Source organism: Lepisosteus oculatus, chromosome 10 (genome assembly GCF_040954835.1).
Source record: "Lepisosteus oculatus isolate fLepOcu1 chromosome 10, fLepOcu1.hap2, whole genome shotgun sequence".
NCBI lineage: Eukaryota > Metazoa > Chordata > Actinopteri > Semionotiformes > Lepisosteidae > Lepisosteus > Lepisosteus oculatus.
The window spans coordinates 25,814,374-25,835,697 of NC_090705.1; positions in this window are offsets into that span (position 1 = coordinate 25,814,374).

Consider the following 21,324-nt stretch of genomic DNA (forward strand, 5'->3'; position numbering starts at 1 on the left):
TATAATCCATACATTTAAGCCAGCATTCCAAAAACACATGATCCTCTCCAGTTTGCCTATCGCACAAACCGCTCCATGGAGGATGCAATCTCTATAGCTTTACACACCACACTAACCCACCTGGATAAAAGGAACACATATACAAGAATGCAGTTCATTGACTTTAGCTCAGCATTTAATACCATCATACCCATAAAGCTACCAAACTCAGGGCCCTGGGTCTAGATACCACCCTCTGTAGCTGTTTCCTTGACTTCTTTACAAGCAGACCCTTGTCTGTCAGGATTGGCAACCTCACCTCTAAAACGCTCACCCTTTACACTGGTGCCCCTCAAGGCTCTGTGCTCAGCCCACTGCTTTACTCCCTGTTCACCCACAACTGTACTGCCAAGTTCAGCACAAACACCATCATCAAGTATGCTACCGATGATACCGATCAGTCGTGGGCCTGATCACTGATAATGATGAGACTGCCTAGAGGGAAGACATAAAACAACTTGCAGACTGGTGCCGAACCAACAGCCTATGTCTCAACATCAGCAAAACCAAAACCAATCGTTGACTTCAGGAGACAAGGAAAAGTCCACTTTCCCATCTACATTAAAAGGTCTGTTGTGGAGTTGTTGAATAGCTTCAAATTCCTAGGTGTTCACATCTCTAAGGACCTCACATGGGCACTCAACACCCGTCTCATCAAGAAGGCACAACAGTGGCCATACTTCCTGAGAAGGCTGAAGTAAATATGCCTGCATCCACGGATCCTCACCAACTTCTACAGATGTATGGTGGAGAGCATACTGACCAGCTGCATCACAGTCTGTTATGGCATCTGCACCGCATCCGACCATAAGGCACTGCAGCAGGTGGTTAAAACTGCCCAACACATCACTGGCAGTGGCTTACCATCCATCCAGGAAATCTACAACACCAGGAGTCTGAAAAAAGCCACCAAAATTATGTCTGACCCCACTCACCCCAGTCATAACTTGTTTGTCCCCTTACCATCTGGTAGAAGGTTCTGCATGCTCCAGTCGCACACAACTAGACTCCAAAATAGCCTCTTCCCCAAAGCCATCAAGCTGGTGATGCCCCCACTCGCTCCCATCATACTATGATCTCTCCTCACTTCTTTCCTGTACCCAAAATGACTGTACTCCTACACCACTACATACTGTACACAACAATTAAATGGAAGCCGAAATTGTACTTAAAACTGTACTAGTTGTACTATTTATTAATCAGCATATTATTTTTGCACTGTTCACCGAATTTTTCTCTGTTTGCATATTTGCACAGTTTTTGACAAATTTGCACTGGCACCATGTTATTGTTATTGTATTACTGTCTATTGTCCTGTCTGCTGTTCTATTTATATACTGCACCTGAGAGACTAATGAGAATCACTTTTCATTATACTATGCATCTGTGTAAGTATAATGACAAAGAAAGTTGAATTTAATAATAGAAAATATATGACATCTAGACGTAAGGCAAAGGAGAGACCAGACTAATCTAAAGTTTTAAGGAAACCTGTCTTAGACAGATTAATGGAATTTAATATTTTTAGACTGGAAAAGCAAGAGGGACTTGAAGGCTTGATTCACGTATTCCCAACCCAAAATGGCAACATAAAATGTGTCTTATTTCACAGCAATTGTGCTTACAAATATATTGGGAGTTTTAAAAGATCAATTTCTAAGGAGTTTTTGGTTCCTCTCCTCCGTTGTTGTCAGGAACAGTTCTTTCCGGGCCCTATGCGGGCGACACGATCCAAAAGGTGAAGAAACAATAGGGAAAAATATCATGCAGGAGTCGGTCAGGAGACAGGGGGGCGTGTCCATGCAGTGCTAGTGTCCGGGGGTGAGTGAATCCAGGGCGAACAATCCAAGGGTAAATCCAGAGGGGGAATCCAAGACGGGAGGTTTAGTCCAAGACCAAGGGATCCATCCGTAGTTAAAACCAGAACCGGGTCGGGACCGGCGGGGCAGGGAATCAGGAACAGGAAACTAAAACCATAACGGAGCCAGACGCGGCAAGACCCCGGGCTCTCACGACACGGAAATCAATGAGAAGCCCCGAGCAATCGCCTGCGTTTGGCTTTAAAGGTGGAACTAAAGAGGGGCTGGAATAAGGAACAGGTGTGGGGAATGGGACAGAACGAGGAAGGGCTGGAGCGCCCTTAAGAGGAGGAGTAACGATCGTGACAGTTGTCTTCTGGTAATTTCTGTTCTGAATTCAGTACATGTATGGTAACTTGCATTGTTAAATGCCTTGGGGCTATATAAAAATAAATTGAATTGAATAGTGATTGGGTTCTTTCCTGTTCCTGGAACACGCCCCAAAGTTCTACATGAACAGTGCTGTGTCAGAAATGAATCTTAGGCCCATTGCAGGAATCAGACTTCTTGTACTATTGGGAAGGAATTTTTTGTTGATCGAGAGTACTCATAAATATTGTGCTTTAATGAAATGCTGGTAAATAGAATCTCACAACCTTTAGACTTTCAGAGAATCAGAAACCAGCATTACAGCACCTGGAATGTAAAAGACTAATTTACCTCAATTTTCTGCTTAACAGATCAGGTATGTTTTAAAAATGTTATTTTAGAATTGTAGAACAATGGTGACATAAAACTACCTTATGTAAACTTTCAAACTTGTCTACTACATGTAAAGATTCAAAACTACTATTTACATACTGTATCCTAAAAATGAAGGTTCAAGAGGTTTCCTGGATTTAGTTGTAAGAGACTTTAGCCAAACAAATCAAACCTCTCCTCCGTTGTCTTCTGGTATTTTCTGTTCTGTATTCACAACATGTATGGTCACTTGCTTTGTTAATTGCCTTGGGGCAACCTTGTTGTGGAAGGTGCTATATAAAAATAATTTTAAAAGATATAAATAACCAACAGCAGCACCTTTAAAGAAGGTGACAACCACAACTTTTCAGGTACTACTGTTAAGAGCTACAAAATTCACAAAACACACCCTTCACCCCCCTCTCACAACAACCTTTTATACAAAATCAAATCATGTGAAAATTCATACACGTCATTCAATTAATCAATAATCCACTCAGTGACTCCATTACCTCCAAAACTGTTAAACAGATGATTTTGTGGTCATTTTTGGCAGTTGTTCTCTTATGCATGGTTCAGGCGGGATTCCTGAGAATACTGAGTTCTTCCTGCTCTTCAGTTTGTTTAGAAGGTTTTTGAACTGCTTTGTTTGCAAAAAGTATTGTTAATTGCTATTGCCAATGCAATTGTCCCAACATGGAAAACAACAGCTTGGTTTTCACCTGCTTTTGCCTGGGGCTTGTCTAGTATTTGGATGCTGCACCCCATCTCAGCTCCAGAGATAGAGCATACCATTGCTAAATCTGGGTCCCAATTACATATTTCACCAAATGCTTCATAATAGTGATGTCAGATCCAAAGACTAAATTAACAGTATTTCAACAGATAGTGGTTAATCTCTATTATAGAGCATAATTAACTACTAAAAAATGTAAGCTATATAATGTTAGAAGAAGTTTGTACACAATGACGTCAGAGTGAGAAGGACTGTGCACACCGCTACTGCTACTACTGAATTACAAACATTTCATGATATATCTATAATATAACAACTAACACTCTTTTACATAAAGTTTTACTTCATGTTTTCGATTAACTACAATGTTGTCGATAAACTACACTGACTGCAGAGAGTAAGCCCGGTTTTCAGCGACGAGCTTAGGCATTCGGCATCTCCCTGCAAAACAAACTCCAAAATCAGATGACTAACCACTTGGCTTCAACAGGATAAGGACATTCTCCAACAGTGCATCTTACAAAGGATGAGTGGTGATTATGTCTTCCACGGAGAGCACTCCTGTGTTTTGCGAGTCCTTCTGCATGTACAGCGTAGACTGTTCCGCCAACAATATGAATAATTTTAAATGCCAAAAGTGTTTAGTTATAGTAGAGTTGGAGGACAGAATTCGCGTTTTGGAGGGGCGCATTAGCACACTATTAGATATTAAACAGATCGAGGGATGGATAGATTCAGCTCAGTCGGAGCACTCAATCAATTCAGAATAGGCTGCAGCCCCTCCCGGACCATCTGTCTCCAGCTCAGCGCTGGCACCAGCACCAACCACACGCAAGCCCTAGGTCATGATCAGATGGGGGTCTGCACACCAGTCACCTATCCGACTCAGGTTAGAATTCCTAACCATCAAAAAGTAGCGGTCTCTGTAAAAGGCCTCCCTGGGGCCAGAGTTTCTGACATTGAGGCGAAACTAGAAAAAATTTCCAGCAATGAAGTCTCCGTCTTGGTTGTTCATGTTGGAACTAATGATATAAAGTATCAACAATCATGTTAAAGACATGAAACTACCATGAAAATGCTCACTATTAAATGTTCGCTCACTAGGCAACAAATCAGTTCTGGTTAATGATATGGTGCTTGACACCAACTCTGACTCGTGACTACTAACAGAAACATGGCTTAGGCCCACTTACACTATTTATTTAGTTGAAGCCTCACCTAATGGCTATAGTTTTTTACAGAATGTTCGTTGCTCAGGGCATGGAGGTTGCCTAGCAGCCATCTTCAGTAAGTTTCTGAGAATTGAATTACAAACTATTAATAACTTTCACACATTTGAAGCAGTGCTCCATAAAATATCACCGAATTCATCTACATACGTTCTTTTAGTGTACAGACCCCCAGAATCAAATGCATTGTTTCTTGTCGAATTTGGTAAACTGCTCTCTGATTTAGTTATTAATTTAGGCAAAGTTGTAATATTAGGTAACTTTAACATACATACAGTATGGGCATATAGACAGACACCTTCAGTAAAAATGTATTGTCTCTCCTTGACTCTGTAGGTTGTAGTCAGCATATAACAGGACCAACACACATATACAATCATACACTAGACTTAATTATCACTCATAGAGCTGCTATTCATCATGTATTAGTCCATCCCATCAATAACTCTTTTTCTGACCACTCTTTAATTACTTTTGAGATTCAACTGCCCTTGATAGCTGCTAAGGAGAAGACTATCACAACTCGACACATCAATGGGGGTACTTCATTAAATGTTATGAACATGCTGAACAATGTTAGCTCCATCTCCAGTAATAATGTTCACGAAATCACACATAGCTATAATACAGTGGTCAGACAGCCCCTTGATGAAATTCACCCGTTAAAGACTAAGGTAGTCAAAACCACTAGACACTCTCCATGGTATCATGATCACACACAATCCTTTTAACAGGAGTGCCACAAACTAGAGCACAAATGGAGGTTTACGGGTTTGCAAGTATTAAAGTCAGCATGGACTGCAAAAATATAAGGAAGCCCTATATACAGTAGAGCTCGTTCAGCTTACTACTCTGAACTTATAGAAAGCAATTAAAATAACCCTTGGTACCTATTTAAGACAACAGCTAATCTAACAAAAAAGACCAATTCTATAGCACCCTCTAACTTTAGTAGTGATGATTTCATTAACTTCTTTAACGATAAAATGAACACCATCAGACATCAAACACAATCAAATAAGCCACAGAGAAGTCTGGTACAGAAACAATATGAGCACCTCTTTACTGTTTCTCAATTAGTTCATGAACAAGAACTCAAGAAATTAATTATCAAGACAAAGTCAACCACCTGTCCACTACATCCCATCCCCTTTCAGCTAGTCAAAGATTCCCTCAAAGTACTGGCAGGACCTATAATTACGTCCCTTGCATCAGGTGTTGTACCTGACCAATTTAAGGTAGTGGTTGTTACACTGCTCCTTAAGAAGTCAAATCTGGATCCACAGGTTCTTAACAACTACAGGCCTGTTTCAAATGTCCCATTTCTATCTAAAATTCTTGAGAGAATAGTTGTGGCCCAACTGCAATCGTATCTGAATTCAAATAATATACTTGAGAAATTTCAGTCAGGTTTCCGCCCAGGCCACAGCATTGAAACTGTATTAACAAGAGTCATAAATGATATTCTGTTAGCTACTGACGTGGGGAATGCAACAGTGCTTGTGCTTCTAGATCTATATCTAGATCAAAGTGCTGCCTTTGACATAGTTCGCCACTCTGTTTTGTTACTAAGGCTTGAGTTTGAGGTTGGCTTATCTGGAACTGGCCTTAAGTGGTTTTCTTGATTTTAATGCTGGACGTGTGTGCGTGTATACACTTTTTAAAAAAAACTAGCCTCAAAAGCTCCGTCTCACTTTATTATTTTATATCACCAAAACCACAAAACTTTTACAGAAAACCTGTTATCAATCGAAAAGTCTTCGACTAGGGCTTCACAAAACCGTTTTTAGAAATTGTAGAAAAACTTTCATATGGTCACACTCGTGCTATCCTCTGCGTGGTCGTAAACATCCATGGTGTAAATCAATATCTACCTTTGATTCCTTTGTAATTTTTAATCGTTTTTACCAATAAAACAACAAAACCATGTTATCAATCAAAAAAGGACAACCGGAACTTTAAAAAAAAGTGTTTTCTTTTAAAAAAACCAAGACGATCGATTACAAAGTCACTTTTTATCTGAAGATGCACTTCCAAACTTCCAATATGCATCGATAAGGTAATCGATAAGCTGGCAATATATATATATCCCATGTTTTTACCTTATTCTGAAGCTTGATATATATCCACAGAAGCCTAGACTAGCTTATCTCCAGACCTGGAGGCTATTGAACGTTATTGACTTTGTAGTAAATGCTTGAAGCAGGACCGCCAGAAATAAGGCGATCTGATTGGTAAAAAGTGCTGCCATTCATTGCATTTTCAGCCATTCAGAGCCCTTAGGGGGTAAGACTTCCTCTAGAAGCCTCAGGCTTCATTCCGCCTGCCTTTTAGCTGTCAATCATTGACTCAGAACTGGTAATCAATTGTTTTTTAATCAGTTTCTTATCAATGCTCCTTTTTTTCACACCAGAAGGCAACTCTGAGGTTTTTTTCATTGTATTACAGCAAATAAAGGCTCTCTAGCAGTGTCTAAAGGTTTTTATAGCAATGCAAATGGTTTTTATTGTTATTATTTTCAATATTTTTTGGATTTTTAATGATCTGCGTGAAATTTCATTCCAGGCCCGGTCTTCACAAAACATGATGTAGAATTTTTTCTAATTGATCAATTTGTCCCAGATTTTTATCCAAGATAGTAGTCACCTAGAACAAGGTTTTCAAATTTCCCATGACATTTCCAGGCCTAGAGGTGAAACGTTTGACCTCTGAAGGCCAAAACAACATTTCTGCCTGTTGTTTTTTTTCATATGTTTCTCTGCTAAATGGACACATTAAGAAAATAAGACATTTGATTGTTCAAACTCCAAGCCAAGGGGGTTAGCTTCAATTTAAGACCTGAACCAGGCTCCTCCTATGTTCTGCTGCAGAGCTACAACAAAATGTTTAAGTGGTGGAAGTTCCAGGTGGACATTGGCTAAATGGGTCTCTGCCACGAAGAGGCTAACTCCTTTAGGTCCACTTGTACTACAGTATACTGGTATACGTTTCAGAAGCATTTATATTTTCCAGTCACTTAAGTTGTTTTTCATCATTTGCTTTAGTCAAGTCTCTTTAGTCAAGTCTCTAGTCAGTCCAGGTAGCTAAACAAACTCTCACCGTCATTCACTATACCAAAACTCACAGTTACGCACTGTGGTCTTTTACACACACACGTGCCGGCACACAAATTCATAAAACACACATACAGTACACATCAGGAATATTGTTTTGTTCTGTACTACAATGCACTGCATTTTGCTTCACCTCTACACGTATCCCTTTTTAACAGTATAACTTCTCATAAACACAACATCACTTATTCCACTGTATAGATAGATAGATACTTTATTGATCCCGTGAGGGAAATTGCAGTGCAACAGCAGCTTAACACACACAACACTGCCACAGTGTAACGAATTATATAATAATGGTACAATACATACAATACAATACAAGAGTTACTCACAGTCCGGACACACAAGAGCAAACTAGAACAGAACAGTACACAGGAAATCGTATCACACGTATGAATATAAATATAGATGTAACCATAGATATAAATATAAATATAAATGTATTGCACAGGTCCCTGGCATACATTGCACAAAAGTGGTTGTAAACGGGAAAAAGAAAAAGAAAAAGAAAGAGAACAGATGTAGCAGTAGATGTGTATATGCGTTTAGTCCAGAAACAGGTCACTGTCGATGTTGCCTCTGCAGAGACGCAAGATGGATGCGTTGTACAGTCTTATGGCAGACGACAAGAATGACCTCCTGTAGCGCTCCCTGTCGCACCGTGGATGAATTAGTTTATCCTTCTGTTTCCATCTGTTTATCCTTTCACCACTGCTCAGACACTTTCCAACAGTCCTGCTCAGACCAAACACCATCTGACAGTCTGTACCTTTTTTTCAGCTATTGATCCTCCTGCACAGCCTCTTTTCACTTTTGTTCAAACTCCTCTTTGTAGCGAGTAAATTACCTTTTTTTCTATTTAATGCTTTCATTTTTTTCCCCGTTAGCTCCTTTCTTTCTTTTATCCTATTCCAATTTCTCTTTCACGTTTATCTGCCACCGCAGGTGCCGGCCGTGCACCAGTGCTGCAGCTACATCCTTGTGCTTTTGCCAATCCTCATATGCTTTCTCATAAGCATCTTTGCCCAAAACTCCTTTCCTCCTTTTCCGTCAACTTTCCGATACATAATCAGACGCTTCCACCACTTTCTCAAACAACCAGTTAGCACACATGTTCTTTTTCTGAAGGTTTACTGTATCGTGTGTAAGGTAACAGCTCATAGGCGGATGCTTTTACATAGAAATCCTGTGCATTGCTGCACTCATGCAACTACGGGCGTCTGTTACCTCCAGATCTAAACACCTCTCAGAGTCTTTAGAGAGGACTTACACCGCGCTGTTCACAGGTGAGGAATGAGAACAAAAGCAACTATCTTTCTGGATCAGTAATTCACCATCCCCAGAACGCCAGCATTGCTGCTTTTGCCCTGGGGTGGACTTACGCACCCTGGGGTCCAGTCAGAGCTATTCTCGGATCTCAATGTCCTTTAAATCCTGCTACTTAGTGCTTTGCTCTTTAATTATGAGGTGTGTTTATGTTAGAGTGTTGTGCGTATGTGTATGTTCACAAACAAGGAAAACATTAAAAACATATATATATTATCTACTTCCATCCTGTTCCCTCTATCTGTGCACGATCAAGGCATAGCTCATCTCAGGATTCCTGTGCGCAATTAAGGCCAAACCAGTCCTGGACAACTCAGAACCCCGTGCGCAATTAAGGCACAAAACCAGTTCTGAGCTCCGCGAAAAAGGCACAAATCCATTCAAAAACTCCACGTGCAATTAAAGCATACACCAGTTTCGAACGCCGTGCACAATACTGCGGCTCGCCGCCTGCCAGACTACATTCTGGGCTTGCAGCATACCACCCATTATATACATTGGTGTCTTTCGCGGGCCAGAGGAAACCAGAAATTCACATTTACTCCATTATCTCGGGCAATCCTCGCAGGGAGCAGAGACTTCCCAATCGGTCAGAGAAGAGAGTCGGGACTTTTAATAAAAGAGGAGTCCTTACCTCTTTGTAGTATGCGTCTCTCCTGCTGATGGGAAGCCCTGCACCTTCTGGAGAATCTTGTTCGTGACGCCAAAAGTTGTTGTAACAGACAAATAAGTTCCAGATACCGAGATAAAGTTTAAGTAGATAAGTTTTACTGCATGCAAGGAACAATAAGACCGAAGTATTGTTTGAAATACAGGTACAAAACTTTTGGTTTATATAACACATTTCAGCCGCTTCTGACATATTTATTCAAAAATAAAATTTTATGCACACATCTGAAGCACTCTGTAGTTATTGAACAGAAACCTGTATGTATCTGTGTATAAAAGTTTAGTGTGTGTGTTATGATGCCATTAGCTTACACTGACAGCAACGTCTCTCTGATTGGCTAGGAATTCAAATAGGAAACTGTGATCTCTTGGGGCAGGGTGAAGGGCAGACATAGTCTTCTGGGGTGGATTTGGCTGGGAGATTATGCTGCAATGAGTGAAGCTGGTTGTGAAATTGGCATCACTGGTTTGTTTCTGAATTGAAGGCTGCCAAAGACAGGTGGATCAGGATCAGGACTGGTTTGATAATCTTTGGACAGGAATTCTTTCAGAGATACAGTTCAGTACTGAGAATGCACTGCTGAACTGCTGAAAGCAGCTCAAATGGCAGAGCACTGAACCAGTGTCATAATAGGGTATAAATAAAGGAGTTTGACCAGCGAAGTACCCTTTGGATGAGGATTAATAATTTCTAATTGCCCATGGCTGCATGGGTTCCCTCGTGGTCTTGGTTACCAAGGAAAGGGAGGTGGCATGACCGTGCCCCCTTCCCTTAATGGGTGCTTTCTGAAAGCTGGGCGGGGTCTTCTGGGGTGATGAACATCAAAGGTGTGGGTCATCCACGGCTTTGAGGTCCAAGGCAAGGGCCCACATCAGTTTCTTTGTTCCGTGGCCCCTCCAGTGGACCAGTTACTGAAGGCTGTTCTGCACCCAGTAGGAATTCAAGATCTGGCAGGGTCTTAGTTCCCTGGAATCATTGACTGGCAGCACTGGCAGCACTGGCTGAGCTGGACCAGATGGGTTGATGGCCAGTGAGGGCTTTAGGAGGGATACGTGGATATGTGGAAGGCTGACAATAATCAAAGATCATTAACGAGACGGTATAAATGAATGGTATACTGAATGTATGTCTCTCTTGGTTTGTAACTCTTCGTGATTGAATATATACCTTTTGTACTCTGCTAACCCTTACTCTTAAGACCTTTTATGTTTATATGCACATTTTATGTATTAATAAATGTATTGTCATGTATTAGTATCCGTGTGTGTGCGTTGCTGAGTTATCCCGCAAGGTCAGTTTTCTAATAGCCATCAAAGAATCATTTTGTGACTTACTGCTACAATTAATAATTGTCCCCTACAATAATAAACCCCTACAATAATAATCAGGATCTGTGAAGCTGCTGCCTAATTGTGATGCTTACATAAGCAAAGTATGTTGTATTAAAGTTTAAATATGCAATGCTTTGCTTTTATTTTTTTACTTTTTGAACATGTATAATAGCAACTGTCATGCACATTAAATATCATTATTCAAAGCAGACACTTAAAACAACACTTGACCCATAAAGATTAGTTTACTTCTTCTACAGAAACACATTTGATTGCAGCTGATTGAATGAGGCAATAACAGACAAGTGCTCTCTTTCCTCCTAACTAGCAGGCTATTTTTCAACAATCATATTCACACTGTTGCTTTGAAACTAATTTTGGTTTCTGATAAGAGTCTTGTAGTATTCAGGTCAAGACAACTGCTTTCCATGACCAAAAATATGATAATAGGAGACTATTTTCAGAAAAACTGGGACACAATATAATCCTATTATTGCAACTGTAGACCTTACAACCAGTCTATTATTAGAAAATAATAAATTGCTGTCAGATCCTATCAATTCATGTTATGTCAGGACACACTGACTGTGATTTTACAGTCAGTGCAGCAGGATCTGTGAATTGAAAATGGGTTGCTCCCTCAGGTTGTTATGAAGAAATACATGTATTTTGCTGTTTCCAAGGTGTTGTAACAGACAAATAAGTTCTGGATCCTGAGATGAAGTTCAAGCAGATGCGTTTTATTGCACGCAAGGAACAATAAGGCCGAAGTATTGTTCGAAATACAGGTACAAAACTTCTGGTTTATATAGAACATTTCAGCCGCTTCTGACGTACTTCGTTTCCATTGTAATAGGGAGAGGTCACGGTGTTTGGACAGTCCCCAGACTTTGACCGCTCTTAATGGTCAGTTTCAGGTTTCCTGGGGGGGGGGGGGGGGGGGGTTCTAGCTGGCATCTGGAATCTTTATCAGTTATCCCCCTTTCCTGCCATAACTCTAAGCCTGGAATGTCTTGTGTCACAAGAAGTCCAGTCCTTGTGCAGAAAGGAATCAGTTAACCCCTTCTTCACGTCGTATATCTTTCTTCATTCCCCCCTTGTAAAATATGGCATATGTCAGTGCTGCCTATTTTTTTACACAAACAATGTCAGGGCAGAACTTTCCTTTTTTAGGTGTACAGGCATGCATTACCATGATATTGTGAGTTCCACAGTTACAGCAAGATGTGATTAATGTCTTAGTACGAGTGATGATTACAATTATACTTAAAAGCAATACTAACCATATTATATGTATTGATACCATATTCCCCAGTAATGCTCCTCAGGCCTAACAAGCACACTGTTGGCCCACCTTAGGAAGCCCCAGACACAGAAACAGTAACAACATAATTCTTTCTGTTCACTCAGTCTCTGGTGCAGTAGCTCGGTGAAAGAGCGATGCATTGATCCAGCGATCTCATCTTGTCACTCAGATGGCAGAGTCGGTAGTCGGTAGCACTTGATATGGTCCCTCCCCAGCACGGTTGCAACATCTGGCAGGGTACCTCTTCTTCACCCACACCCACTCGCCAGGTATCAGATCGTGTTCTCCCTCTACTGGAGTTCTCCCCCTACTCCAGTGTCCCCAAGCGTCTAGGACCTGTTCACGAGCCCTGGGCACCACCACTACAGTTAACAACCTACAATACTGTTATAAAGAATTAATTAGCAAACTCAACAATGCGTTAGCCAAATTTGGCCTCCAGGGAGTTTCATTGGTTGGCCCGTGATGATCTCAAATGGGCTCAGTCTCACAGTTTGATCCAGCCCGCAGACTGCACAGAGCCACAGGTGGAGCATCTACCCACAGTGTTTCTTCAGTCTGATATTTCATCAGTCTTTCAGAGCTACATTCGTTCCACCATCCCTGTAGACTGCGGGTGATGGGGGCAATGTAAATCCCACCTCACTCCCAGTGAGGCAATTATAGCCTGACACAACTTCCCAGTGTAGTATGCCCCTAGATCAGAATCCAAGTGGCAGGGCAGTCACCACCAAGGGATAATCATCAAATGTTTGTCAATTACAGAGGTAGTGGCCTCAGCCCACCAGGATAACAGATTCACCATCATTAAGACTCCAGTGTTCCCTTTACATATTGGCAAGCTACAATAGTCAATTTACCATTGCATAACAGATCCCTCAGGAGCTGGCCTTTTGAGCCGTCGCACCCACACCTGAGCTGTAGTTAAATTATTTTGATAAGCATCACATCGAGATACCACATCGGTGGCTACTGCGTTTAACCTAGTCCCCATCCAGTTTTGGGACAACTGGCACACCATTTGACTCACACCTGGGTGTCCAACAGAATGCATTTGTCGGGCTACAAAGGGCATCAGGGTGTGAGGTAATGCAGGGTGTCCAGTATACTGGCAGCACCACACCCCATCATCATGCAACCCCACATTTTTGTCCTAACCATGTCCATTTCCCTGCTTTAGAGACCTGAATGTCCTGTAACTGTCCCTTTTTCACCAACAGAGGTCTCACAGGGATCTTGGAAAACAGTTGTTCCCTCGAGTTACTGGAAACATTTCTTTATTATGTCACTTACACTTTAACACAGCTACTTCAGTCGGCAGCTGCAAAGCTTCTAATAGTTCAGAGACAAACCAAGCATTCTTAACTGGAATCCCTTTCGTGGTGAGGGAATCCTATTCCTCCACAGCCATCCAGTATTGTGGCATACATACGCCAACTACATACAGTATATAAATATAAATTGTTAACATTTTCCTTTATCATATATATAATCTTCCATTAGTGCTCTCAACTGGCTTGTTCTGCTGCGGCAGTGGGGGGGGGGACATCTTTCCAGTAATCTTGCAGTTCAACTCTCCTATGTATAAATACACACCAGCTGCCCACAACTCTGCATGCATTTTTTCTTGTATTTAATACCTGTTGGAGATAGACATGTCTAACACTTTTCATTGCTAAGATTTTACTTTTGTCGTGTTCACCTTCTCCGAGCCAGTCAGGGGATGCTTTTTTATCTCTCCTTGATCAACCACTTCTTCAACCTTATATTCTCCACTGTAAACAACTGTATTTCTGCAGCTACATGTCTACTCTTTTCTTCCTCTTCTCCTGATATGGGCAACTGCTTCCCCCTGTCTGAGTTCCAGTTTCCCTTCTCTGTCCACTCTCTCTCTCCCCACCTTTTCTCTCCATTTCTGGTTGAGCATCCAACCGAACAAATTGATGATGGGTTTTCTCCTCTTTTCTCAACCCTTAAATCGCTGTCCAACTGGAGGGGTGTTGGCTCTTTTCACCTACCCAAGATTCCACCCAAGCTGCGCCCTTGTTTTGTGGTGTACTGTCAGCTTCCTTCATTCATTCCTCTTAAGTGAGGGGAGTTGTGACAGCTCTGGCCTTCTGACCTTCTGCATAGTATGCCAATTTCTCTGACCATGGCCCACAGTTTTTCTCCAGATTCTGGAGGGTTTTCTGTTAGAGACTGGGAATATGGATTTACCTCTCCTTTGGATACCGTCCCAAGATAAATGGCCAGATAGAGCAGATGACCGTGAGGAATACCTTTGATGATTTATCAGCCCGTGTAAGGTAGCGGAACATGTGGATGCTGTCATCTACCTTGTCAGCCTTCCACATATCCACGTATCCCTCCTAAAGCCCTCACTGGCCATCAACCCATCTGGTCCAGCTCAGCCAGTGCTGCCAGTGCTACCAGTCAATGACTCCATGGAACTAAGACCCTGCCAGATCTTGAATTCCTGCTGGGTGCAGAACAGCCTTCAGTAACTGGTCCACTGGAGGGGCCACGGAACAAAGGAACTGATGTGGGCCCTTGCCTTGGACCTCAAAGCCGTGGATGACCCACACCTTTGATGTTCATCACCCCAGAAGACCCCGCCCAGCTCTCAGAAAGCACCCATTAAGGGAAGGGGGCACGGTCATGCCACCTCCCTTTCCTTGGTAACCAAGACCACGAGGGAACCCATGCAGCCCTGGGCAATTAGAAATTATTAATCCTCATCCAAAGGGTACTTCGCTGGTCAAACTCCTTTATTTAAACCCTATTATGACACTGGTTCAGTGCTCTGCCATTTGAGCTGCTTTCAGCAGTTCAGCAGTGCATTCTCAGTACTGAACTGTATCTCTGAAAGAATTCCTGTCCAAAGATTATCAAACCAGTCCTGATCCTGATCCACCTGTCTGTGGCAGCCTTCAATTCAGAAACAAACCAGTGATGCCAATTTCACAACCAGCTTCACTCATTGCAGCATAATCTCCCAGCCAGATCCACCCCAGAAGACTATGTCTGCCCTTCACCCTGCCCCAAGAGATCACAGTTTCCTATTTGAATTCCTAGCCAATCAGAGAGACGTTGCTGTCAGTGTAAGCTAATGGCATCATAACACACACACTAAACTTTTATACACAGATACATACAGGTTTCTGTTCAATAACTACAGCGTGCTTCAGATGTGTGCATAAAATTTTATTTTTGAATAAATATGTCAGAAGCGGCTGAAATGTGTTATATAAACCAAAAGTTTTGTACCTGTATTTCAAACAATACTTCGGTCTTATTGTTCCTTGCATGCAACTTCTACACTAGTGTAAGAGGACCCGGGGAAGAGTCATTTATAACCGGTATTTCCAGAACGAAATACCTGGTAGTTGTGAGAAATAATGTTACCTGACTGCAGGTTCCCTGGGTCACAGCAGAGGGAATCGGCATCTGGGATCAGGTGTGTCCACAGCGCAGTAGTCTCAGCGTCCAGCTGGACCTCCTGTCTAACCTGTGAATGTTGCACTAGGGGCACCTGGCGGTGGCCCTGTGACAGCTGCTCAAGCAGATCCTCACTAATAGAGGATCTCTCAGCGCTAAGGGTGAGGGCTACATCACCAACCTGCTCTCCTGCCATCTGGATCCCTTCCACCACTGCGGGGTGGTGTTACTGAACCCTCTTGGGTGCCAGGGTGCACAGGGAAAGCTCCTTCTCATCGCCAGGTGGGGAGATCTGCTCCTCTTTAGGGATGTAAAAGGGGTGTGCTTTACCTGGTGGATCAGGCGGCTGCTTGGAGCACCGCTCCTGTGGCATGGAGGCTGTTGTGACCTCAGCCGGGACACGACTTCCCTGTATATCCGGGGAACAAGAAAATATTTTTATTTCTTGTCCAGAGGGAACAGAAGGAATCTCCGCATAGGCTTCTGTGTTCGGTGGGCACTGTGTGAGCACAGTCTGCCTCTTGGCCCCCCTTTCCTTCTGTACAGAAGGCTTAGGAGCCTTGACCTGTTTCCACACTTTGCCTTTCTGGTGATCCACCAAAGGTTCCTCTCTGAGTCGCATGCCCTTTTCTTTTTCTACCTGTTTGAGCTTGCCGTGTGACATCAAACACCTTTCAACCTCAGTGTCAATCAGTGTCTCACTGGGTAAGACATCTCCCAGGACAGCCTTGATTTAAAAGCTTCCTGCTTTTCCTCTCTGTTTTACTGCCTGCTCTGTGACTTCAGGGGTGGAGTCAGCACTCACTTGGGAGTGGCTGAATTCATCCAGGCAGGAACCCTTCCGCTCAATCAGATAGACTGAGGGAGGGAGAGGGGGCGGGTCTCCGCTTCCTCCAGTGGAGAGTATCAGCTCATTCACGCTTCCGGCAGCCTTGGGGAGCGGTTGTCTCTGTCCTAATAAAGCTTGTTCAAGCCTGGCCAGGCGGGCGGCTACTGAATCCTTTTGTTCAGCTTTTTCTAGCCCTTTCCCTCCCCCGGTGTTCTCATGGCACTTAGGACGCTGGGTGCGGTCCTGTGTGAGTGCTTTGGAACGGGGCTTAGCCAGCTCAGGAGCCTGTGCTCCTTCGAGCAGGGGGGAATTAACCCTGCTGGCTCTGATGGCGAACACAGTCGCTTTAACAGCTTTTTGCTCAGAGCGACTTTGGACATCATACTCCCAGGCTTTCTGCACGAATCTCTTAATATCAGTCATTTTCATGGTCTGTGCATCTGTATGCATTAAGATCATCTTTCTGACTGATGGGTGGAGATTCGCAATGTTCTCTTCGCAACCCTCATCATTTCGCCCTGCAAAATAAGTTCGTCTAAGTCTCTCGTTATATTCGCGAGGGGACTCTGCTCTCTCGTGCTTAATGTTAAGAGTGGCGGCTATCGCAGCAGTCGGGTCAATAAACGCACTGTATTCTTCGATAAGTGCTTGACATAGCTGCTCAAAGTCATTACAGACATCTTTCATCTGCCTAGCCATCCACTCATGTACAGCTCTGCTGGTAGTTTTCCTGACCAGAAACACTTTCTCCTGTTCTGTGGCGTTTGGCAGGTACTGCAGGGTATACCTAAGGTCTTGAATATAACTCTCGATATTATTCTCTGACACTGCGGGGTCAAATCTCTCTATGTCCTTCGCTAGCTCTCTCAGAGAATGGAGGTTTATTCTCCTAGCTTCTCCGCTGACGGAGATATGGAAGAGATCGTGGTCAGACCTGTCGCTGCTAGAGAGAGTGCTTAATAGCGACTCGAATTCAGACCTTTTAGCAACCATCATTAAACTTAAAGTATTACTTTTAAGTACGAAATCACAGTTTTACCACAGAAAACCACAAGATCAAGTATGCAATCAACCCGGTAGATCGCAAAAGATCACAAAACAATCAAGCACTGCTTAAAGAGCAAGGGGAACTTTTTTTCTTTCGGCTTTCAGCACACTGTATTGTCGTTTTATATTGAATTATTCCGCTTGGTTGACTCATTTCAGTCTTGCCACGCCCACCCAGGGACGCCAAATAATGTAGATTAAACCGACCCAGGGACGCCAAATATGTAATCATAGTGGCTCTCTGAAGGCACCAGTTCTGTAGGGTTTGGGCATTTACTGAGACAATTATTAATTGTAGCAGTAAATCACAAAGTTGATTCTTTTGATGGCTTTAGAATCCAACCATGCGACATAACTCAAACAACGCGCACACACAGGTACTAATACACGAGGATACATTTATTAATACATAGAATATGCATGTAAATCTAACCAATCTTATCGTGAGGGTTATCAGAATACAAAAGATATATATTCAATCAGTTACAAAGTGTTACACATATCAAGAGGACATACGTTCAGTATATCATTCATTAAGACCGTTTCGTAAAGTGAACTTGGTTACAACTTCTACATTAGATACTCAAAACAAGTACATAACTCTTAGGAATTAAATTGATATCAACTGGTTGGGATAACAATTGAATTCTCGAGCTGTAATGCATTGAAGTTGAATACTCATCCAATCTCTGGGGATTCAGATCTCCTGCGGGCACAAAGAAACAGTTGCAGGCTGTTGCTGTCCAATCCGCGCTCTCTGGCTCGGTGCCAGGCTGTGCTGTGCGGCTTGCGACGGTGCGCTGCTGATGCTCATTGTTGGCTTTAACTAGCAAAGTTTGTGCACAGGAGAAAAGATGACTGTGGGTCCCAGCAAGTCAGGAAGAGGACCGGTTCGTTCCTGATGAAGAGCTAGTTCTGAATAGTAATTCAGCTGTCCACAGTTCCGACCAGTTCACGAGGCCTGCTGCTGGTTACTCTCTGGCAACCTCCACTCTAGACTCTTAGAACAAAGGAAAGTTCTGGCCCTCGGACACACTGGCCGTTCCGTGGTTGTCCGGGCTGAGTCTCAGGATGGTCAGGAGGGGCGCTGCAAGAATGTCCTGCCCTTGGGATTCTCCTTTGAATTCCCTTTAGAATTGTTGAATCTGAATCTGAATCTGAATCTGAATCTCTCAGGCTCTCTGTGTTGCCTGTTTTTACCTGGAGGAACTTCAGCTCATTGATTGGCTGAAAGTTCCATGGGCATCAGAGTCCCACGTGGGTTACTCGGCCCTACCGGTCCCTGATTGGTTGATCAAGGTGAGATATGAGTCACTTACTCCTGACACTTAGTAATGCAGTCCAGATGTCCAACTGACACTCCCTAGACAGATAGGCGCCAATGGATGACCATTGATCATGATAGCCAGGCTTAGCTAAGTGCTTCCCCTTTTGGGAGCTGTCCTTATCAAAAGAAAACATCTTGCATGAATGGTTTCTCTGTGGCTGCACCACAGAGATGAACAGAGAAATGGGGCCTCATTTGGGAAGCTCAGAAACACTTAATTCTGCCTTATTAATAAGCCTCGCCGCTACACTGGCAACGGATTGCGGTTTGGATTTGGAGAGACGTACCAAAGAAGAACAAAGAAGACCCGTGTGGTGTGAGTAAGATCTCTTTTACGCCTGTTTTCCCCCGTCGACACCACAATTGGTGGAGGATGCGGGCAGCTCCCGCTCGGATTTGAGAATCGAAGAAAGCAAGTTTTATTTTTGTGTGTGTGTGGGTTTCGCTTTGCGAGAATAACCATGGATCAATTAATACAGCAATTGTCCCAGGCCACCCTCGCCCAATTTCAGGCTTTAGAAGGACAACAAGAAGCTATCCAAGCGCAACGGGAGGTGAATCAACTTCAAAGCGAAACTAACGAACGAATTATAGAGGAGCAAAAATTAGGACGGGAAGAATTGCACCGATTAGGGGAAGAAATCCGGCAGCCCCCAGTAGCAGGGAGTGACACTGTTCACGCTGAACAAATTGCGCTACAAAAGATGACAGAGCTTGATGATGTGGAAGCGTATCTAACCACCATCTCGAAATGCATGGCCCAAAGAGCAATGGGCAGGGAGAGTAGCCCCTTATGTAATTGGAGAAGCCCAAAAAGCCTATTATGATTTAAAAGAAGAAGATGCAGAGAATTATGAGACTCTGAAAAAGGAGATATTAGCAAGGCTAGGGGTAACCATGGCGATACGAGTGGTCCGGTTTCACAATTGGAGATACCAGATGGACAAGCCCACGAGGTCTCAGATGTTTGATCTGGTACATCTGGCAAAGAAATTGGCTCCAACCCGAGGATGTTTTAATTGTCAGGAAGAAGGACATTTAGCTACACGTTGCCCTGGCCTGTCTGAACCCATGCAGGTGGAACCCAGAGACGAAGCCAAATGTAACTACCTTGCAGCACGGGTCCCATCCTGCGAGGATCCCCATCTTACGGAAGTCGAGATAGAGGGAGAACCCGTTGAGGCCTTGATGGACTCTGGCAGTACTGTGACCCTGGTGACCCCTACAATACTTCCGGGAGGACTGGAGATCCAGAGAACCGGGGGAATACCTATTACTTGCATACACGGGGACACCAACGTCTATCGGACGGTAGAAATGAGCATCTCTATGGAACAGGGAACCTACCGTTCAATGGTAGGAGTGGTTGAGCAGTTGCCTTACCCCGTCGTACTGGGATGAGACTGTCCCCACTTCCTCCAGATTTGGAACACTGTCCAAACAGCTAGGCGAAGACCCATCCCCTGCTCTGAAGACCAGGGGGACGCCCCTAACGACAACCCTGATGAGTCGATCCCACAAGAGGGTGGAGCTGAACTTGGAGATGAGTTCGAAAATATGGATTTACCGGACTGGGAACTCCTAGAACATCGTGGTAAATTTGGGACAGCCCAATTAGAGGATGGAAACTTGAGATATGCGTGGGGACATGTCAGGAAAATTGATGGGAAGTGGTGTATGGATCCTAGCACAGTGAGTTACCCATATTTCATGACAAAGAATAATCTCCTCTATCAGGTGGAGCAGAAGGGACAGGAGGAAGTGGAACAACTCCTTATTCCCCGGGCCTACCAGATGAAGCTCCTCAACTTGGCTCATTGCCACCTCCTGGGAGGACACCTGGGGGTAAAGAAGACGTCCAAGACTCCTCTCTAGGTTCTTTTGGCCAGGGATCCATAAGGCCATCAAGAAGTATTGTCGGGAATGCCCCGAGTGTCAGAAAAGTGCACCACAACCCTACTATAAAAACCCTTTGATTCCCCTCCCAATTATTGAAACCCCCTTTGAACGGATTGGGATGGATTTCATGGGACCCCTGATCAGAACCACCAAAGGTCACCAGTATATTTTAGTAATAGTGGACTATGCTACAAGGTACCCCGAAGCCATTCCGTTGAGAGCGGCCACCGCCAAAAACATATCTAGGGAGCTAGTACAACTGTACGCTAGGGTCTGAATTCCTAACCAGATCTTAACTGATCAAGGAACTCCTTTCATGTCTAAAGTCATGCGAGACTTATGTAAGCTACTGGGTATAAAGCAGATCCGAACCTCAGTCTATCACCCTCAAACCGATGGTCTAGTAGAACGTTTTAATAAGACCCTGAAAAGCATGCTTAGGAGGACCATGCAAAAGGATGGGAAATATTGGGATCAGCTGCTCCCGTATC